The sequence below is a fragment of the Pelodiscus sinensis genome, chromosome 3 (genome assembly GCF_052426305.1).
Source record: "Pelodiscus sinensis isolate ZL-2025 chromosome 3, ASM5242630v1, whole genome shotgun sequence".
Taxonomy (NCBI): Eukaryota; Metazoa; Chordata; order Testudines; family Trionychidae; genus Pelodiscus; species Pelodiscus sinensis.
In genome coordinates, this window is record NC_143054.1 from 91,445,749 (window position 1) to 91,466,568 (window position 20,820).

Genomic DNA, 20,820 nt, shown 5'->3' on the forward strand with positions numbered 1-20,820 from the left:
ACATTAGTAGAACAATCAATCCCTCCTCACCCATAAGAGTAACCCTAATAAATGCACACACCCCAGAGTAACAGGCAAATCTGGTAGCACTGGTATGTTTTCAAAATAATCAACTTGCAAACAAGATGCAAGCAAACACACAGGTGGACCAATCTATTCACAGAGCGCAAAGTAACATCATGCTAGCAAAACAAGCAGACATATAAGAGGTTTGGCTGGTCTTCTCTGGAAATTTGAGGCCACAGTGATCCTCTTGATTATATATCAGAGGTCTGCTAAGGCCTCTGTCCTCCAAATAACCCTGGGAAGGTATATTAAGGCATGTCTCTTTTTTACTGTGTAAATTATCAAATTATAGTTGAAGGACTCTTTTGTAACTATAGTGATATATTTGCAATCAGCCATTCTTAAAAAAAAAATAGAATCGTTTGTGGGAGGAGATATGAAGAATGACGTAAGAGGAAACATCCAACATATAAATCAATCGAAGTAGCTGACTTGCCAAGGCTCTGGGCAATGAGCCTTGCATATCAGAAGACCACATGGAGCTCCATTGCTCTAAATCAACCTTCAAATAATACTGCAGTAGTACAAGACTGTCAGCTGAAAGATTAAGTCAATGAAATAGGACAATGTTGCATAAATATGCTCTCCCACTGCTACAAAACATTCTGTTATGGATTAGAAACTGGCTGAAAGTAAAAAATGAAAAAAAAAAAAGAATAACAATGAAGATTTAATTTTCAATATGACAAAAGATTAGCGGTGGGGTGATCCACAGTTCTCTCTACTAAACCCATTGAGGTTTTATATAATTAAGGGGGCAAACAGTGAGGCATCAAGTATTTGCAGATGGCACAAGATTATTACTCAAGACCAGAGATGACTGTGAGAAGCTTCAAAGCAGCTTACAGCTAGGGAATGGACTACACTATGGCAGACATCTTTGTTGACAAATGCAAAGTAATGCACGTTAGAAGGAAAAGAATTTGAACTGCTCACACCTGTTGCAAGGTTCTAAATCACGGAAAAGACCTTGGCATCGGTCAGAAAAGCACAGAGAAAATTTCTGACCAATATACAGTAGTGTTAGAAAAAAAAGAGAAGACAACTGTTAAGATTCAAACAGAGAGTGGACATATAATAAAAGTATTATAACATATAACAAGAAAATTCAGAGTTATAAAGGTTAATGATAAAAAGTTTGGAAGGGTTGTTAGACTCATGATTGAGGGTTTATGTCAGTCTCTAAATACTAGGGATTCAGAAGAGATCAACATGGGAGGAGATTATACCACGTTTGCCTAACACAAGCTTCTTGTACCTTTTTCTGAAGCATCTGGTGCCGAACATTCTTTGAATCTAAGATACTGGACTAGATGGACCATAAGTCTGATCTGATCTGGCAACAGAATAGAAAATAACTCTTCCTATTTGATTTTAGTACAGCCTTTAGTAGTTATAGAATCAATTTCATATACAAGTTGGGCTTTTCCATTGTCATCTCCTATTTGGCACAGGAAGTACCAGTCATTATTTCACCTTAGCAGAGACATTCTTTTCTTTATGAACTGCATAGTAAATATTCTGCATACAGGAGCTCAGGGTTGGACTCTTTCATCCTGATATGAAAGAGCATTACATCTATGTCTATTTTCGCCCCAACCACAAGATCTACTCACAGTATCTTGGAGTTTATACACAGAACTCCCATAGAAGCCACTGGCATTCCATGCATGCAAAGCTTTCCCCATCTGGCACTTTATCATCATACAAAAACAGAGCTAAAAGTTACTCTAGCTATTATGTCTATGAATTCTTCAAAGTCTATCTTGCTTACAACACCTGAGCATCCAGAAAGTTCCATACAATTGATTAACACCTCTCAGTTTGTCAGTGAATTATCAATTTAACATTTGGCACAGATCTTATGGAAAGTGATTCCCTTCTATATCCTTTACCAGCAGGCTGATATGTTACTGAGGGCCAGATTTGAGTGATCCTAGAACTGACTGATTCACTAAGTGGGTTTCAGTAAAACAGAAACATTGTTTGAGGCATGGATAAACAGAGAATATTTACATAAAAAAAGGCCAACCTGTTTGTCATACTGAGTGAATGCCACACAAAGGGAGTGAGTTATTTTATTTGTTTAAATTGCCATTTTCCCTTTATAGAAAGAGGGTGTTTTTCTAAAGATATACAAAGGAAACCTACTACCAATCAGCAAAATATTTCATAGTTTGGATGTCAGCAAGGAGGTTTATTTCTTGAGTAATGTGTTGTAACAAGTTTGGGTTTCTTTAAAATATGAGAATACCCCAAGGTTATGTACAGTATGTTTACAGCATCCCAGAGAACTATAGTAGGTAGATATACTCAAAACAGCTGTATTGTTCAATTAACTCATTACTACTATCCTAATAATCCCTCATGAATTGGGCTTGAAAATTTTACCTGACACGCATTAGTCCAAAGACCAAGTTTGTGAACCACGGTGAAAAACATCAGTGCTGCAATGTCCCTTTCCATCTAAGAGAATGAAACAGTTAATACTGTTAATCATTACCAGCTTGGAAATCAAAGAGTATTTTAAATTCAAAAACCTGAAGAAAAGTTAAATCCTTATTTTCTGTTTTTCCTTTGTTCTCTTATAAACAAAATCTGTCCAAAAAACACGGTAAGAGAAGAGTCATTTGTTGTGTGCCTTTAACAAACAAGTAGAGGGGGGTTTTCTAGTTAAAATGTGTGATTTTTATACTCTTCAAATATATAAACCACAACATAAGAAAACTGTGTGACTAAAACTATACAAACAACTCTGGGCTTTGATGACATCTCAAACTTTGACACAATCACTAGTCTCTCCCACCTTTCTTTCAATTTTCAATGAATACAAAACATTTTTTTACCCACGACTTGTATTTTCTTGATTCAGTCTCAACCACATTGAAATGTTTTGTTCGGTCTCACAATGAATAGCAGGAGCCATAATCAGAATGGATACTCTTTTGTCTTGAATCACGTTGCGCTCCATCTCCTGAACTCCCCCACCAAAATTACCAGCACACTCTGGAACAAACAGAATGATTTGTTAGAAAGGGGAAAACACACATAATTAATAATCCCATAGCTGAATAACCAGTGAAAGGTCTCCCATTACATAAGTGAACACAAATTCAAACTTTATGTGAAAATGTGAGAGTAACTAAACTGTCAAACATATGGTCTTCTGCTTCCACAGCTAGGTTGCGAAGCACAGAAGGGACAAAAAGGCTCTGGTAGCCATGAAGCTAGGGCACAGGAGGTGCAGTATGTTTTCTTCTACTGGAAATAAGGCCAAGGAATTACTGAGACTAGAACCAAAGTACATTATATTTCTGGATGAAATATTCTCTTCAGAAAAATAAAATGGTTTTGCTCGTCTTCTTGAATTTGCTGATTGAGGGAGAATGAATTCTGAGTGAGAGAATATGTTCAGAATTAGTGCATCTCAACTAGTTTCAGCAGCTGAAAGAAAACCAGAGTTTGAGGCAACAGATTCAGCTGCAGAGAGAAGTCCAGTTAGTTGAGTTCCAAACAAGCAAATACCACTACTCTTCACTTTCTTCAATGGGAACCACTGCTGACATTCATCTTTGTGATTACTTTGTGATGCTGAGGTCAGCCTCAAGAGATGCAGACCCAAGAGAGAAAAAAATCTGAAAAATTTCTGGTGCTTAGAAGCAAGTGGAGATGTGCACCTTGAAAACCTGCTGAGGATAACTAATTCCCAAAGCTACCTGCTTGAATTATTCCTCCACCACCACATTAGGGGGGTGATTTAACCATGTCAGACCCAGTACTAAGCAGTCTCCCTCTGTTCTCTTTTGGATGGTGAATTACATGGAGGATGATTCTGAAAGATTAGGAGAACCAGGCTCACTTCCCATCTCTTCTTGGGAGACTTTGGATAAGTATATAATCTCTGCATGTATCAGTTTCTCCCCCTGTCAGATGGGGTTAATAATAATACTTCCCTAACTCATAGGGGTTTATGAGGCTTATGAGGCTATCTAAATAAATAAGCATATAAACATTGTACACTATCCAGTACTAGGAAGTTCCTTTTGTTGGGGGAATCTGTAGGTGCTTCCTTAGGGCAACTTGTAAATCTATTTTTACATGCAGGAGCAGCACAAAAAGGACTGTACCAGGTTGGAGGATCTGGCCTATGGTTTTAGTTTAAAAATTATTTAAATAAAATCTTGTTCCATTTGACATTGTAGAGTCATACATTTTTATATTTCTAAAAGCGGAATTACTCATTTATGCTAACAGGCACTTGAGGAGTTAACATACTATGGTTCTTCTCTCCTCCCCCTCCCCCCCCCCAAATAATACTGAATACATGGACCACTTCCAGATTCTCGCTGTTAAAACACTTACCTCTATTGCAATTGCATGAATCACTCTGTGCTTTTTGGTCCTGCCTGCACCACAATACACCCCACTCTTACCTATTGTAAAGGCACCCACTGCCAAAGCTTCAACAGCTGAAAATGCGGTTCTACTCAACACTGTAATCACTGTACATTCCATAAGGCAGTTCTATTGTTGCTTTAGGCCTGCAGTAAACATGCCACTAATGGCAGGAGGTAGTAGCTCACTGCCAAGTACTAATATGTGCTGAACTCCAGTTTTCTAGCATTCCTCTGGTTGTGTTGCAAGAAAAAGCCCTTGCATAAATGGTGAGAGGAGAGACTGTGGTGGCAAAGGAAAGAGATTTTTTTCTGATCAGTGTTCCTGTAAGTGTCTTTGTCTGTCACCATCACACGGTGACTGAGTTACATCCGAGGGAAGGAGGCTGTGGGAATGAATCAGTCTACTGGTAGCCAGCACAGGAGCACTCTCTATCAGAGCTCCAGTGACAACACAGGGCAGCAAAAGAGCACAAGGATCTCTAGTAGACCTCCAGAATTTGTCTAGCTATGCTATGCTGCGGCTTTTCTACGTACAAGGTATTATCTACTAGCCAGTCTGCTTTGCATTACAAAAGCAGAAAGGGACATATGGATGGATGTGTACATGCACTGTATATCTGACAAAAAATCCTACTTTTTGCCCTAACAAATTCTATGGAATACACATTATTTCAATGTCATTAGAGGATCCTAGATTTTCACAAGTGATGTCTTTTTTTGAAGCCTCCAATTGCATGCTTTAAAACTCCTTTAAAGGAGTGTGATTTTCAAAGGGGGGGATGCTCAGTGCTTCCTTAGTATCAGGTGCCTTTCAGCAGTCCCACCTGTAACAAAGGGTGCTCTCGGGGGACACTATTGAGTGTATCAATTCAAGGCAAACTGCTTACAGACAAGGGCTGACAGAACCCAAGACTGGAGTTCCTCTACTATAAAGCACACCAGACCAGTCACAAAAAGAACTTCTGTTTCACCACACTGGCTAACAAGTACTGATACAAGTAAGTCTTTCATACACTATAGTTCTCCCTTATCACCATCAGTAGCACTCCTTGTACAGATTCGAGATTATGAAAGAGGTTATGAAAACCAATATCACCAAATAAAAGATTCTTCCAATTCCAGAGGACCAGCTATGTGCCTTGGTCAATTTATAACTTAGAATCTTACCCAATAATCATGCTGTTGCCAATTCTTTAGCATCTAAAATTTAAAGGTCTATTTAGAAAAGAAAGACTGAGAGTTAAAATTGTTAAATGAACCAAATACATACAACACACAGATTTCATGGTTCAGGCTTATAGTAGTGATGGAATAAACTCCTGGCTTAAGTCAAGTCTCTAGAGTACATCAAAAGCTTGGATGGATCATTCAGTCCTTTGTTTAGAGCTTCAGTTCATGGCTAAGATCCTCCATAGGAATGAAATAGGATTGAAGACAAAATGATGGGGTTTCCAGCAAGGGTGCAATTTCGAGCGTGTGGGCGGGGGGAGGCAGCAGCTGAGCACTCCAGGACACGGCTAGCTTTTCATCCTGTTCCCCGGACACTAGGGGTATGTCTACACTACAAAGTTAGTTCGAACTAACAGACGTTAGTTCGAACTAAGTTTGATAGGCGCTACACTAGCGCTCCGTTAGTTCGAACTTAATTCGAACTAACAGAGCGCTTAGTTCGAACTAGGAAAACCTCATTTTACGAGGATTAAGCCTAGTTCGAACTAGCTAGTTCGAATTAAGGACTGTGTAGCCCCTTAATTCGAACTAGTGGGAGGCTAGCCCTCCCCAGGTTTCCCTGGTGGCCACTCTGGCCAACACCAGGGAAACTCATCTGCCCCCCTCCCGGTCCCGGACCCCTTAAAGGGGCACGGGCTGGCTACGGTGCCCGTGCCAGGTGCAAGCCTGCCAGCACCCAGCCAGCAGACCCTGCACCTGGCACGGATCGAGCCACCCACCCGATGCCTCCCAGCCCTCCCCCTCTTCCCGGGACCAGGCTGGCGGCTCCCGGGAGCTTGCCCGGGACCACAAGAGACGGGCACTTGCCTGGGCTAGTGCAGACATCGTGGACCTCGTCCATGATCTCTGCACTAGGCACAGGAAAGTGGCCGGCTAGGGCAGGAGAGCTGCCAGCCTGGCCACCCAGGAGCAGGTGTGCAAGAGAATCAAGGGGGTCCACTGAGACCCCCGACCCTGAGCCCTGAGCTTACAATGGCCGTCCTGGGTCAGACCAAAGGTCCATCTAGCCCAGTAGCCTGTCTGCCGACAGCGGCCAGCCCTAGGGACCCTGGAGGGGATGGACCGAAGACAGTGACCAAGCCATTTGTCTCGTGCCATCCCTCTCCAGCCTTCCACAAACCTTGGGCAGGGACACCACTCCTACCCCCTGGCTAATAGCACTCCATGGACCCAACCTCCATGACTTGATCTCACTTCCCTTTAAACTCTGTTCTAGTTCTAGCCTTCAGAGCCTCCTGCAGCAAGGAGTTCCACAGGTTGACTCTTTGCTTTGTGAAGAACAACTTTCTGTTACTAGTTTGAAGCCTTCTACCCATTCCTTTCCTTTGGTGTCCTCTAGTCCTTCTTTATGGGAACTAACGAAGAACTTTTCTGTATGCACCCTCTCCACACCACTCATGCTTTTATAGACCTCTATCCTGTCCCCCCTCCATCTCCTCTTTTCTAAGCTGAAATGTCCCAGTCTCTTTAGCCTCTCTTCATATGGGACCTGTTCCCAACCCCTGATCATTTTAGTTGCCCTCCCCTCTCCCAGCCTCTTCCTTCCCCTCTCCCACCTCCTTTTCCCAGTCTCCCCCAGTTTTGTTCAATAAACACAGATTCCATTTTGGAAGACACGTTATCTTTATTTTGTACATCAAGAAGAGGGGCTAGGGAAGGGTAAGTGGAAGGAGGTGAGGGAGGAATGGGGCACGAGCCCCCGATGGGGAGGACTGGGCAGGCTCTGCGGGCTTCTGGGGGTGGAAGCTCTCCTGCAGCCCCCCAATTGCTCCCTCTCCCCAGATGGCAGCCTGCGGCAAGTGCAGCCAGTTTGATGGCCGAGTGCTGTGATGTGCCCAGTGTGGGTAGTCCGGGCACTCCAAGCCAGGACTGCTTTGCAAGCGGGGCACCCCTGAGAACTGTCTTTCCGGGGTGGGGGTCGGGTCCCTTTAAGCACAGCCCTCGGCTAACCTGAGACAGCATCTCCACGCTCTAAGTCCTCCTCTGATGCCCTGCCGGCACTGCTTCCGGCCATCCTTAACCCCGGTTCAGGGTCCACTTAATGTGGACATGCTAGTTCGAATTAGGAAAACGCTAATTCGAACTAGTTTTTTAGTCTGGATCCGTTAGTTCGAATTAGCTTAGTTCGAATTAGCTTAGTTCGAATTAACTAATTCGAACTAAGTTAGTTCGAATTAACGTTGTAGTGTAGACGTACCCTCACAGAGAAATCAGTTGGGGCCACGCACAAGTGAGAGGCAACCTCCCCCCCCCCCAAAAAAACAATAAGAACCCCTCATTGACCTGGCCCCCAAAGTGAGAAGGGGGAAAAAATAATGCTCACTGATGTGGCTCCAAATGAGAAGCAGGCAACTCAGGCACCTGGGTTTCCCTCGCACTTCAGCCCCACAGAAAGTGGGGGTGAAGCTCAGAGTTTCTAGGATCAGATTAACTCTACTGGGGGCCCAGGGCTAGTAGAATTTGGGCTCTGGAGTGGAAGGGAATGGTGTGCATAAGGGGGCTGCCGGGGAACAGGCCAGGAATGGAGGTGTGGGCTTTGGGTGGGAGTTAGGGTGCAGAAATGGACTGGGGTGGGGATTCAGGATCTGGGAGGGAGGGAGGCTGTGGGAGGAGACAGAAGATTGGGGTGGTTACCTGGCGCAGCTCCCAGGGAGACACAGGTGACTCCATGTGGCCCTGTGCTGGCAGGAACCATCCCCCACCTCTCCCATAGACCCGCAGGTGAATGTTTCCTGTGCCACCGTTCCTTCAACTGGGGGGGGGAGAGAGGAAATGGCAATGCGCAGAGTCACTTCCTCCCTTTCACTAGGCAGAGCCAGCCATGCAGGGCCTTAGCTGACTCCCTGCTGATTTCTCTCCCCCTGCCTTCCCCAGGAGGGAATCCCTGAGCCTTGAGGGCCAGATCAAAGGAAGCTGGGTACTAGACCTGGTGGTTCTCCATTCCTGCCTTAAAATAAGGGCCAAAGTCTGGGCATGCCGATGGCATTAGACAAACCTGATTACAGAATGATCCACAGGAGAGATTAGGTGAATTCCCCATAAAGCACAGCAGGGGACAGCAATGAAGGGAGGAATGTTTAAGGACCAGAGATTGCTAAGAATGAGAAGGTTCTAGGAGAGAGACCCCAGCCAGGTAGGGCCTAGAAGTGGTAGGCCAAAGGGAAAAAAAGAGGAAAAGAAATCTTTATTTGTGAGACTTTATTCTGAATATTCCTTTAATAAAAGCACAACCTGAGAAGGGATGGGAATGGACAAAATTGTCTGAGTTTATTGAATAGTCCTAAAGGGGAAACTGAGGCAAGTTGCCTGAGCATGAGTTTAGGCCAGAAGGGTGTGAATGAGAGATAGCTAACTCTGTTTACACCCCCATTATTGTGGTATGTGAGCACCACACAATCTCTCATGTGTATTCTGATAACTCCCCTGTGAGGGAAGGAACTTTACCAATGAGGAACTGAGGCACAGCAAGACTATGACACAGGAAGTCAGGAAGTAATTGAACGTGGCTTTCTCAAGTCTCCGCTAGCATGCTAACCCCCTGGATCATCCTTTCTCTATAGGATAAAATCTATGTAAATTATTTGTGAGCATCTCAAAGGTGGCTTATCATTGTGAAATGATGCTCATGTGTGTGCATATATGTGTACACATGTGTGCATGCAGAATATGAAGAAAGATTAGATCTTTCTTCTGACCCCCTCATTTACTTCCTGAATGCTTTACCTCCTTTTCCAGTCCTTCTGCATCCCAACTGCTCTTTTGGTCCTATGCACTCATCTGCTGAAGTTCTCCTGATTGATCGATCAACCTCTGTTTCTGAGTTCTCAAGTGACAGTTGAGCCTGAGCGATGGAGAGATCCCATAAACTTTTTAAGAGAGCCAACTGAGGAGACCACAATGGTCTCCACAGTTTGAAATACAGTGACGTCACATTTGCACAGCAGAAGGAACTTTCAAACCTTTGAGCAAGAGATTTACAAACCAGATACAGGAATCACTATGTGCCCCCCTACTAAAGTGCTGCCTCCTGAGTAGTGAAGGAAAACATTGCACGACAGGTCAGAATCTGAATATTGTATTCTGTCGGAACTGAAGAGGGAAATGAAGGTGTCAGAAAGTAATTTATCCAAAGCAGAACATGGCCACAGTGTTAATGTTCACTGCCCTATATTTACAAAATGCTCTGAAGGATCTTTAGAGCCACAAATAGCAAATGGCACATTGAAGACAACAGCTCTTATGGCACAGTACATCCTAGCACCAGTATTTCATTCCATCACCTTCTCAGCGTTGCTTTGCACAGTCTCTGGGCTTTTCTTGGTGATTCCTCATCCTAGTACTGACTATGCCAAACCATGATTAGTTTACATAGGGAATGCCAAGATCATAGTTGGTGGTGATAGGGCTGCAAGCAGCCAAGAGTTTGGGGTCGATATTTGTTATATTTCTAGTAAGTTGAAATACCACTAATCAAAGTTTGGTTTGTGTTGTAGGTTGTAGCACTTGCTGTGGTTCTATAAAAGTGCTTTTCTATATTTTAACAAATGTCCCCTAAAAGCACTTTCCCACCCAGCTATGGGGCACCTATGAAAATGAAATCTTCACTCTGAACTTCTTTCGGTACAAGTACCACAGTAGATTTGTGTGCTGGTGCTTTAACTTGCTCCTGTACAGCCCACGCCTCCTCTGCTGACATGCACTGAATTTCTATCTTCCAGCGTACGCTTTCCTGACAGCTTCCTTAATGCTGCTGCCATGCTTCATGCCAGCCTGGCCATCTGCCTAAAGACTTCACTAGCAGCAGCATATCCCTACTAACAAATGGCAAACCCTCTTTCTTGACCTAAAACTTCCCCCTGCCTTCTAGCTTTTAGAACTAGCCCCTCACACACACTTCTCTTTTAAGCCCGCTCAGCATATCCTATCTCTCTAACCATCACATATTTTGAATCTGCTAAGCACTATCTGTACACATGTTACCAGGGGAATTTCTTACACTGAACTTTGATGTAATGAAAAAGGGGGGGAAAGAAGAAGGGAGGAGGTTGTGGTATAATCCCCAAGGGAAGACTATGTCCAATAATAAGATTCTTGAGACTAATCTTTCCATATGTCCTCCCTAACAGACATGGTAAGAAATAATTACAACCATTCTTGCTCATCCCAAATCCCCTGGAAAATATTAATTCACCAAAAGAACGTTTTTCTATGTGATTGACTTTATAAGATTGCAACACATCACCCACAGAACTTGACCCTCTTTCTGGCCAAGAGTAGTAATGGTAACTCTTACTGTTATTGTAAACTAAACTGTCAACACTAGCCCAAGAACAGCAGCCAGTAAAAATAAAGGGTAGGCTTGTGAAGTGCTGCAGATGGAGTATTTCAAGAAGATAGTTCAGCACCTGGAGCTACTAGGGCACCAAACATTTTGTATTATTATTATTTTTCTCCTAGCTTGTCTGGATACTACAGTAAAGCAGGGAGTGCCAGGGGTCATTTCAAGCATGCGGGTGCCTTATGGAGTACACAGAAGGCCTGATTTTCAGCAATCACAGATGTTCATCAGGGATTTGCACACGGCTAGTGAGCCTGTGCATCCACAAGTCCCCGTCTAGCCATGTACACATGCAAAATCTCTTTTGCACATGTGTATATGGCTCTGCCTTGTACATGAACAACAATTCCATCTATATTGTATTATCAGAAGTTCTCCTTTGATCTGAAGATGTTTCCAGTGCCAATGGGATCTTTGTTTCTTAAAGATTTATGGGCTGATGTTCCCTACTCCAAAGTATTCCTTGTCCTCATATCACAACTGACTGCTGTGGAGAAGTAGGGTTGCAGGTGGGGACAAAAGCTATAAAACCAGAGTGATCCCTTTTCAAAGTTTTGTCTGACCATCCATTGAGCTTCAGAGATGTTTTCATTTGGGCGAGTAATGACTCTGAAATAATTTATCATCACCATTTTTCCATTACTCAGAAACAGTTCCTGGCATGCTCCAGGGTACCCCCAGTTAAGCCTGCGCATTTGATAAGTGACACCCAAAGCTGATCCAACAGCTCAGATCAATGCAGTCCTTTGATCAAAGACTGAAAATATAATGGTAAGAAAGAATGGAGTCTGTAAAGTCCACCTCAGACTCTACTACACTCTGAACTAGTGTCCTCTCCAGATAACATTACTTACTATAAGAGACTCATTGGTCTCCTATCCTCTTTCTGGAGCTTTCAATTTTCTCTTCCGGTCAAACTCAGAATAATATCTCATAGCTTAGCAATGAGTGGTCCTGTGGCACCTTAGAAACTAACATATATATAGAGGAGGGGAGCAGATGTGCTGATGATTGCTATTCACGCTAGTTCTGCATGGTGTTTTGCAATCCACTAAGATTTCATTGTCAAAATAAGCTACAAAAGTCATGTAAAAAAGAAAGGATTAGTCACTGGAAGATTCCATACCTTGTATGCATCATCTGCCCTAGATAGGTATAAAACAACAACAGGGTCTCTGTCCCAAAGATCTTTCCATCTAAGATAGCTTGAATAGTACACTAGTGCCATCTTCATCACTTGTCCAGCACCCTAAGTTTTCAGGGGAAGTCTGAAAGACTAGTGGTGCAGAACCAGTCTCAGCATACAGGCATACCCGCTGACCCACAGCAAGAGTGATTTTGCTACTCTTGTGACAGCATGTGGCATTTCTTTTAATAAAAAATCACCAAAGCAAAACCAGATGAGCTGTTGCTGAGATACTACAAATAAGTAAACAGTCTTTGTGCCGCTGTGATTTTTCTTTAATGAGGATTGTGGGCGGGAGGCCCTGGCGCCTGGTCGGTGCACACAGTCCTGGCCTGCAGAAAAAGCTCTGTGCTCCCCTGATCAGGCTTGATTAAATGGCAAGGGTGGTCCCTCCTGGAAGAATCCAGCTCCCCAAGGGGGGGGGTCTCTCTTTTGAAGATTACTGCTGTTGACATCAGAGCAAAATATGAAAATCCCGCCTCTTCTCCTGGATCTTATTGTGCCGTGCATTCTGCTCTCATGCAAAGAATCAGCTGTCAGAGGCATGGCAAGCTTCCAAAAGCTTAGTGTTGAGTGACAAGGAATAGGGGAGGGCACCAGTAAATGACTCCTCAGCATCACGGAAGCATCAGTATATTGTCAGTCATTTAAAACCATACAGATGCAGTCTTCAAGTATACAAGTCATGGACCACAAGTCAGTGTGCAGGGTGCACAAAACCTCATTCTGGGAATAATCCAAGATGAACACAAGGCCAGCTTTTACATATTTGGACAGGCCTGCAAACCATTATTTTGCCTCCTGCAGACCCCATCCGAAACTGATTCCAGTATACTATGGCCTGATGCAGCAAAGCACATTGCTCTCAATAGCATCTAGGTGCCTAGTACTATGAAAAATCCCACTAGGTGCCTATCTAGACACCTACATATCTTCAAAAATCTGGTCCTGAAACCCTCCCAATTCATGAATGTGCTTACATGCTTTGCAGACTCACGGCCTCTCTTCTCACCACTTACAGAATCCAGTCAGGAGGAGTGAGATGATTCGTTGCATACAACCCAAAGGTAACTAAGGCCTGCACTAGAAAAGCAGGTCAATTCAACTACATCAATCCTGGGAGTGAAAAATCCATACCCTTGAGCAGTTTAGATAAGCCAATCTAAATCCCCATAGAGTCAGTGCTAGGTTGACATAAGAAATCTTCCTCAACTTAGCTACACACTCTCAGGGAAGGGAATTACCTCCACAGATGTTAGTGTCCACAGTAAAACACTACAATGGTGCAGCTATGCTGCTGTTGTGTTTGAACTGTAGACAAGCTCAAACAACTTTGATTTAAAAGGTGTGTTTTGTGAGAGGGATATTAGAGTCCTTCTCCTTAGCCTCCTGGTGCAGAAAGGAAGGCTGTTCTTCAAGCCATCAAACCATATCACTTTACTCTGAAGAAGATGGTCCAGGGAGAGACAAGCCCAGGACTTGAGATGCGCTTTGCCGGACTTCCTGTGTGACCTTGGGCAAGTCATTTAATCCCTCTGTGCCTCAATCCCTCATTTCTAAAATGGGATGGCAGCACTGCCCTACCGCACCAGGGTGTTGTGAGGATAAATACCCTGCAGTGTGTGAGGTTCTCATTACTATGGCAATAGGGGGCATATACGAGACTGAGATGGGTACATGGCTCCCTGAGAAAAGGGCTAGAATTTTGCTTTTAAGAACGAAAGTTGTCTTAGTATGTCCTCCAAATTAGACAATCGTAGGGGGCATAGGCTTTGTCAAACCCAATGACGAACTCTGGGAAAATAAATCCAATTGAAGAATCCAAAGATGAAGAGGGTCTCCTATCTTTCTGACACTAGCATAGACTTTGTTAGCTAGAACTATTCACTAGGGATGGCAATTTTGGCTGGACCTATTCCTTGAGGATTCATATATTCTTTCAGTAAAGATTAATCTTTAATTCTTGGAGATGCCAGGGCAATCCTGGAGGACTGGCAACCCTATGCACCAGTGATACTGGTGTGCTATCCTATAAACTGGGTCATTTCCACCTACAGTATATTTTGTGACCTCCTAGTCTTAGGCAGATTAATTCAAAGTATATTTCATACTAACACTCTCACAGTTGTGGCTGCTCTATTAATGTTTTGTTGAGCTGAAATCAGTGGAGTAAACTGTTTTGTGGTAATTGTGCAATGCACAGAAATAGCTAAAATATTTTATAGCATTATTTACTCGTTTTATGGTATATTTCTGATGCTCTATGGTACATCCTGACAGAGAGCCATGGTTTTGATGCTCATTGCCAAAGCCTTCCATAAGATTGGCCCAAGTTTTGTGAGTGCCTGCCATGGACAGTGGATGGCCCAGCAGTGCAGGGCAGTTAGCCCCTAGCAAGCCTACCCCTCATGCCCCTCTTTCCTCATTGGAGCCCAGAGCTTCTCCCCATGACCACCAGTCTCCCCTTTCCAGCAGCATATGGCACTCCCTGCCCCTGAGCACCAGTCAGGCAGCATGCTGCCCTTCCCAGACCCAGCACAGGGCAGGCAGCCCTAGAACCAGGAGGCTCCCTATCTCCTGAGTACCAGGTGTAACCCAGCACCGTGCAGCCCCAGCTACCCCAAGCCATTAGGCAGGCCATGGCCACGCTAGCCATAGCCCCAACCCCAGCACACTTCTCTGAAAAGGAGCAGCCAGCCTGCCTGAGCTGGGGCTAAAGCAAGAGGAGACCTTCCAGATGGAGCATGGGTTGGGTCACCCATTAATACACATTGCACCCAGGAACTCCGCCCCACTCTGTGAGATCAATATCTCTCCAAGACAACTCCATTTCTCTGTAACAATGGAACTGTCAGCCCCGAGAGTCAGAATCCTGTGCTATGTGGAAACAATTTTCTCAGCAACTGGCTCCAAACTGTGGAACCTGCTTATCAGAATGACTGAAAAACTCAGCATCTCCAGAACAAAATATGTAAGGGAGACCATTGACTTGGCTTTCCCTCAACAACCCCACCTAGGTCAGCCATTCGACAACAAACATGCCAGCACCCTTCTGGTAATGAGAAAGAAGAGACATATAGGCTGTGTCTACATTGGTGCGATCTTGGGCAAAAGCGGCCACTTTTGTGCAAAAACTTGCTGCCTGAATACACTGGCAGCGAGTTCTTGCTCAAGAACACTGACGTTCTAATGAGTGAAATCAGTGCTTCTTGCGCAAGAACTATGATGCTCCCGCTCAGGAATAAGCCCTCTTGCGCAACTGTTCTTGCGCAAGAGGCCAGTGTAGACAGGCAACATGAATTTCTTGCGCAAGAAAGCCCGATGGTTAAAATGGCCATCGACGCTCTCTTGCGCAAGAGAGCATCTAGACTGGCATGGATGCTCTTGTGCAAAAGCACATCTCTTGTACAAAGGCACATGCCAGTGTAGACGCTCTCTTGCGCAAATACTTTAATGCAAGAACTCTTGTGTTAAAGAGTATTTGCGTAAGATCATGCCAATGTAGACATAGCCATAGAGATCTTCTTGTGTTCATATTAATCAATATCCAAGGCACTCCGATATCATGGTGATGGGCATTGTAAAAGATCCTAGAGAGAGAGGGGAATGTTTGTAAGCTCAGCCTCTCAAAATCAAACCTATAAGCACAACAAGACACAACCTTTCCTTTGACATTTGATGTAAAAGCTAGGCAAAACACATTCATTTGGAAAATGAATAACTCGGCTATCCCTCTGAAACATTAATTTGGGTTTGTTTTAGTAGCATTGGTTTTCCCTCAATGAAATAATGCAGAATAATAGAATATTATTACTTATTCCTAACAAAGACAGAGCATAGGCATGTAGATTGCACTTAAAATACTTGAACCCAGTGGGAAATTTGTAGGATCTGGCCTGCAAGGTATAGCCCTTAGTTAGATGCTGTTTTCCTGGGACCTCAAGTTATAAAGACCTGAAAAACGTATTAGACCCATTCATGTCACCAGGACTACTTGCAACGGGACTACTCCAGTATTGCAGGACTGGACCTTCACAATGTAATTTGCACAATTACACTTTCATTACGAGAGCTTCTGAATGTCTTCTTAGTTTCCTAGTATAGAATTTTTCACACACACCCTTTCCCTACTTTGTGATTGTTGATACCTGCACCGATTGTTGATACTCTGCCTAATATGGAGCTTCCTCATTACTATTCTATTGCAGTTTTATTCTATGGCTACGTCTACACTGGCATGATTTTCTGGAAATGCTTTTAACGGAAAAGTTTTCCGTTAAAAGCATTTTCGGAAAAGCGCGTCTAGATTGGCAGGACACTTTTCCGCAAAAGCAGTCCATGGCCAATCTAGATGCGCTTTTCCACAAAAAAGCCCCGATCGCCATTTTCGTGATCGGGGCTTTTTTGCGGAAAATAAATCTCTGCTGTCTACGCTGGCCCTTTTACGCAAAAGTTTTTCAGAAAAAGACTTTTGCCCGAACGGGAGCAGCATAGTATTTCCACAAAAGCAGTGACAATCTTACATGACATCGTCAGTGCTTTTGCAGAAATTCAAGCGGCCAGTGTAGACAGTTGGCAAGTTTTTCCACAAAAGCAGATGATTTTGCGGAAAAACTTGACAGTCTAGACACAGCCTATATGTCTTCTAATACCATGCTCAGTGCTGTCCTTTGTGAGCACCTTCCAGTAGTGCATGGATTGAGCAATAGAACCATACATCTGTCACTTGTCATTGTTTAAGGCCCTGATCTGGGGGCTCCACATAGATGAATCATGGTACCCATTTGGTCCTCAGTGCAGGATTAGGGCCACTGTGAAATAAGCTTCAGAAAAGAAAATAAATAGCAAGATAATATTGGCCATTTTCAAACAAGCTTCCCATTAAATAAGTGTCAAGAGTAGCCAAAACCCCTGTTTCACCTTTTGTTCTTTTCCAAACTTTAGCCCCTGCTCTGAAAAGCATTTCTGGGAGTGCTTAATTTAAAGCACATGCTAAATCCCTGAATTTCAGCTATGCAGACTTCAGTGAGACATCATTAAGTGTGTGCTTAAGTGCTTTGCTGATTGGAGCCTAAAAGAACAATAACCATATAATCTTTCCAAAATACAGCATTTTAAATTATTTAAACAAGGGAGCTGGCTCATTACACAAAAGTGGGTTCAGCACTCCCATTTCAGTCCAGGTGTTCCCAGTCAGGCCAATAAAGATGGGGGAGGGGGAAGAGGGAGGAAAGCATCACCTGGGAGGCTATAAAAGGTCAGACAGGTAAAGAACTGTGATGAGAGATACCAGACAGAGATGATTATAGGGAGAAAACCAAAGCAGAAGAGCTGAAAAAGGGTTTTCTAGGCTGGCAAGTCACAGAGCTATGGCTGAAGGTAGAAGTGCCTGTTGATTCTAAACCAAAAAGGTCCAGAAATGGCTGAAGGAAAGAGGAGAACATCCCCCACTGATGTCTCTGTGTTGAAGAGCTGGACTCTGAGGAGGAGGAATGATGAGTGGGCCAAGGGAGTGAGGAAATTCTCCCCTAACAAAGATTCTCCCATTGGAGAAGTTGTAGGAGTGTTTGTTGGGGAGAATGGAATGACACTCTAAATTCAAAAGAGCTGGGTGGTCATTTTGGAAGAGGATGGGCAAGAGAGTGGTAGGTTATGTAGGTGAGGGAAGGCATTTCCTTAACAGAAACAGTGGTGGTCCTACCCTCCTGCTGGGTTGGAAGGCTGGGGCAATGCAGCTGCCTGGTGATCTGGAAGTTTGGGGTTGAGACATGGCTGTCTGGCTGACCAGTGCTTTAGCCAGCTGGGAAGACTGGGGCCACACAGCTGCCAGGTGTTGCTGAGACTGGGCTGCAGCTTCCAGGATATTCTGAGGGCTGGGAGTGGGTGACCTGGGCTGGCTCTACAATGGTTAAAAACAATCTAGGGAGGCTGAATGATAGGCAGCCACAGGTGAGGCTGCAGCTAATTAAGGTGTCAGGCCACTACAGGTGAGGCTGAAAGTAATTAGGGCACAGCTGACCCTGATAAAAGGGCAGCCGCAGAGAAGGGGGAAGGTTGGCTTCTTAGGGTACGTCTAAACTACATGGCTTTGTCGATGGAGCCATGTAGATTTGTTTGTTCGGCAAAGGGAAATGAAGCCGCGATTTAAATAATTGTGGCTCCATTTAAATTTAAATAGCTGCCGTGCTGAGCCGACAAACAGCTGATCAGCTGTTTGTCAGCTCAGCGTGCTAGTCTGGACGCTCCCCTGCTGACATGAAAGCCCTTTATCAACCTCCCCAGTAAACCTCATCCTACGAGGCATAACGGGGAGGTCGATAAAGGGCTTTCAGGTTGGCGCGAGAGCGTCCAGACTAGCGCGCTGAGCTGACCAACAAACGGCTGATCAGCTGTTTGCTCAGTGCGGCAGCCATTTAAATTAAGCCGCGATTATTTAAATCATGGCTTCATTTCCCTTTGCCGATCAGCCTAATTTACATGGCTCCATCGATGGAGCCATGTAGTTTAGACACACCCTCAGAGGGTTGCACAGTTAGCACCAGGAACTTCAGGTTGAAGTTGAAGTCCTGGGGCTGAGAGAAGGTGTCCTAGAGAAGTGGGCAGTGGTATAGTTGTAGGAGGGGCAGTGAGGCTGCTGATAAAGAATCCCTGGGTTAGGACCCACCTCTGTTTTTTCCCTCCTACACTTACCAGTGATGAAGGTGGTCAGAAGAGACTTCAGTGCCATTCTGGCATGAGAGGCTAGACTGAGGACTGCAGTGGACCCCTGAGGTGACTGACAAGACAGCTGGTTGCTGCTCCCCCTGGGAGAGGATGAGGCAGTATCTGGAATGTTGTGCTTCAGAGCAGCTGCTGTGGATTGGAACCAATGCAGGTCTAGAGAGGGAGTAGAATAACAGTGATGTTAGTGACTCTGCCAGTAGAGGAGGCCCTGGGAAGCTGATAGAGCTAATTCTCAGCACAGCTGGCAGAAGCTGTAGTGGTGAGTTGAACTCTTCCTGTGAGTGGGGTGCAGCTACCTGGCACTGTGTGGGAGGTATTAGCCTTGGGCAGTGGCCAGGCAGGGCAAGGGGATTGGGGCATGGGGAAAGGGCCAGCAGCCAGGTGGCCACTGAAAGGATGGGGCCTTGAACAGGAGCAGGGTTGGAGCTTACCTCCCCAAGATGGCTGCTTGCTCATTACCTGTGATTATGGACAAGGTGTCTACCTCTGATGGAAAACACAGATGTAGGGGAAGATCATGGGATATATACACTAGTTGATTCTATTTGGGACTTTGGCTACAGACTACTTGCACAAGGTTTTTGAAGAAAATTCTCCCACGACACTGGGAAAGTACGGTTTAAATAAGAGCCTGAAGAGAGCCCTGTGCTTACCCAAGAAGGAAACTGGCATGAGGGGGCACGTTCCATGAGGGAGTGTGTAGAAGGAGGCCATTTGCATGTTGAAGAATACTTTGCATGTTACATAGACAAAAAATTTTACTCACTGTTGAAATGCAACCACTTCTGTGGAGTGTAACAAGTTTTGTAAAGGAGGCAGTCACACTATAAAACATTGACAGGCCAGTAGCATGCTGCATCTCAACAACATTTCTATAGGAACCTATACAAGCAGACTATCACCTTTCACACTGAAATGTAGGTAGGTCACTAAGTTGTACTTAGTCCCCATGGCAACTTAACAGTGAACACCAGTGACCAGGACTGACATGTGTCCCTTTGAACAATGGCACCTCCAAAAGCAAAGTCTCCTAATACCCTGTTGACACAGCTTGAGCTTTGTCTTCCCAGGAAGATTGGTCACTTGAGTTTGTTGGAAGTTAAACTACTTCTGGCACATTATTTCGATTTTTTTTTTCCTTTGGTAGTATCCTATCCAAATCCTGAGTCGGTCTGAATGGGTTTAGCTTGTGAGAAATGATAGGGTCGTAGCCTACTGTGCTATGATGAAGGAAAAGGCCAACTAGCAGTTCTGAAAAATGTCACAAAAAAGCACATTCTTTGTAATTTCTACCTTGCACAAACAATCCCTTTAATTCAAAGAACCATGCCATAAATTCTTAGGCTGATCTTCCTGTTTACTTCATGCCAACCTGGAGATACGCTTAAAAATGCATGACAACATGTCTCAATAATTGTGTTTTGCCTTTGACATAACATGTCTTGTTCTCTTTCTGGAACTGTATTTAGTTGCTGCACAGAACACTCTCAAACACAATCAATGAATTCTTGGGGACACTGGTATTAAGAGGCTTTCAGCCTTGACTAAACATGCAAGTTGAACTGTTTTAAATTAGCTTCAGAGAGGTAGCCAAGTTAGTCTGTAACAGGAAAAACTTAAACAACAAATAGTCTAGTAGCACTTTAAAGACTAACAACATGTAGGTGGTATCATGAGCTTTTTATAACTTTTCTGGTATAGTTAAACCGTAAAATCCTTATGGAGTAAATGCAATTATATTAATGTAAAAGTGCTGCTCATACTGGTAAAACTAATTCTTGTAGGTTAAGGAAAACAAGGCATACCAATATAAAGTCTTACTATGAGCCTATGTCTACATTGGCATAATCTTGTGCAAATACTTTTTAAGGCAAGAGTTC

At 44.0% G+C, this 20,820-nt stretch overlaps 1 long non-coding RNA gene across 3 annotated transcripts in view; it reads right to left on the reverse strand.

The window, feature by feature from the left end:
- Positions 1–1,754: 1,754 nt before the first annotated feature.
- The window catches only part of LOC149524676 (uncharacterized), a 91,934-nt gene continuing 72,868 nt past the window's right edge, over positions 1,755–20,820 (reverse strand). For 2 of the 3 annotated variants that reach the window (XR_016349165.1, XR_016349164.1), the window contains exons 2-3: positions 18,908–19,093; positions 1,755–3,072 (exon numbers count right to left, since the gene is read on the reverse strand). This is a non-coding gene — a long non-coding RNA (uncharacterized LOC149524676). The remainder of the gene's footprint in view (positions 3,073–18,907; positions 19,094–20,820) is intronic. The other variant, XR_016349166.1, reaches the window with a different exon arrangement.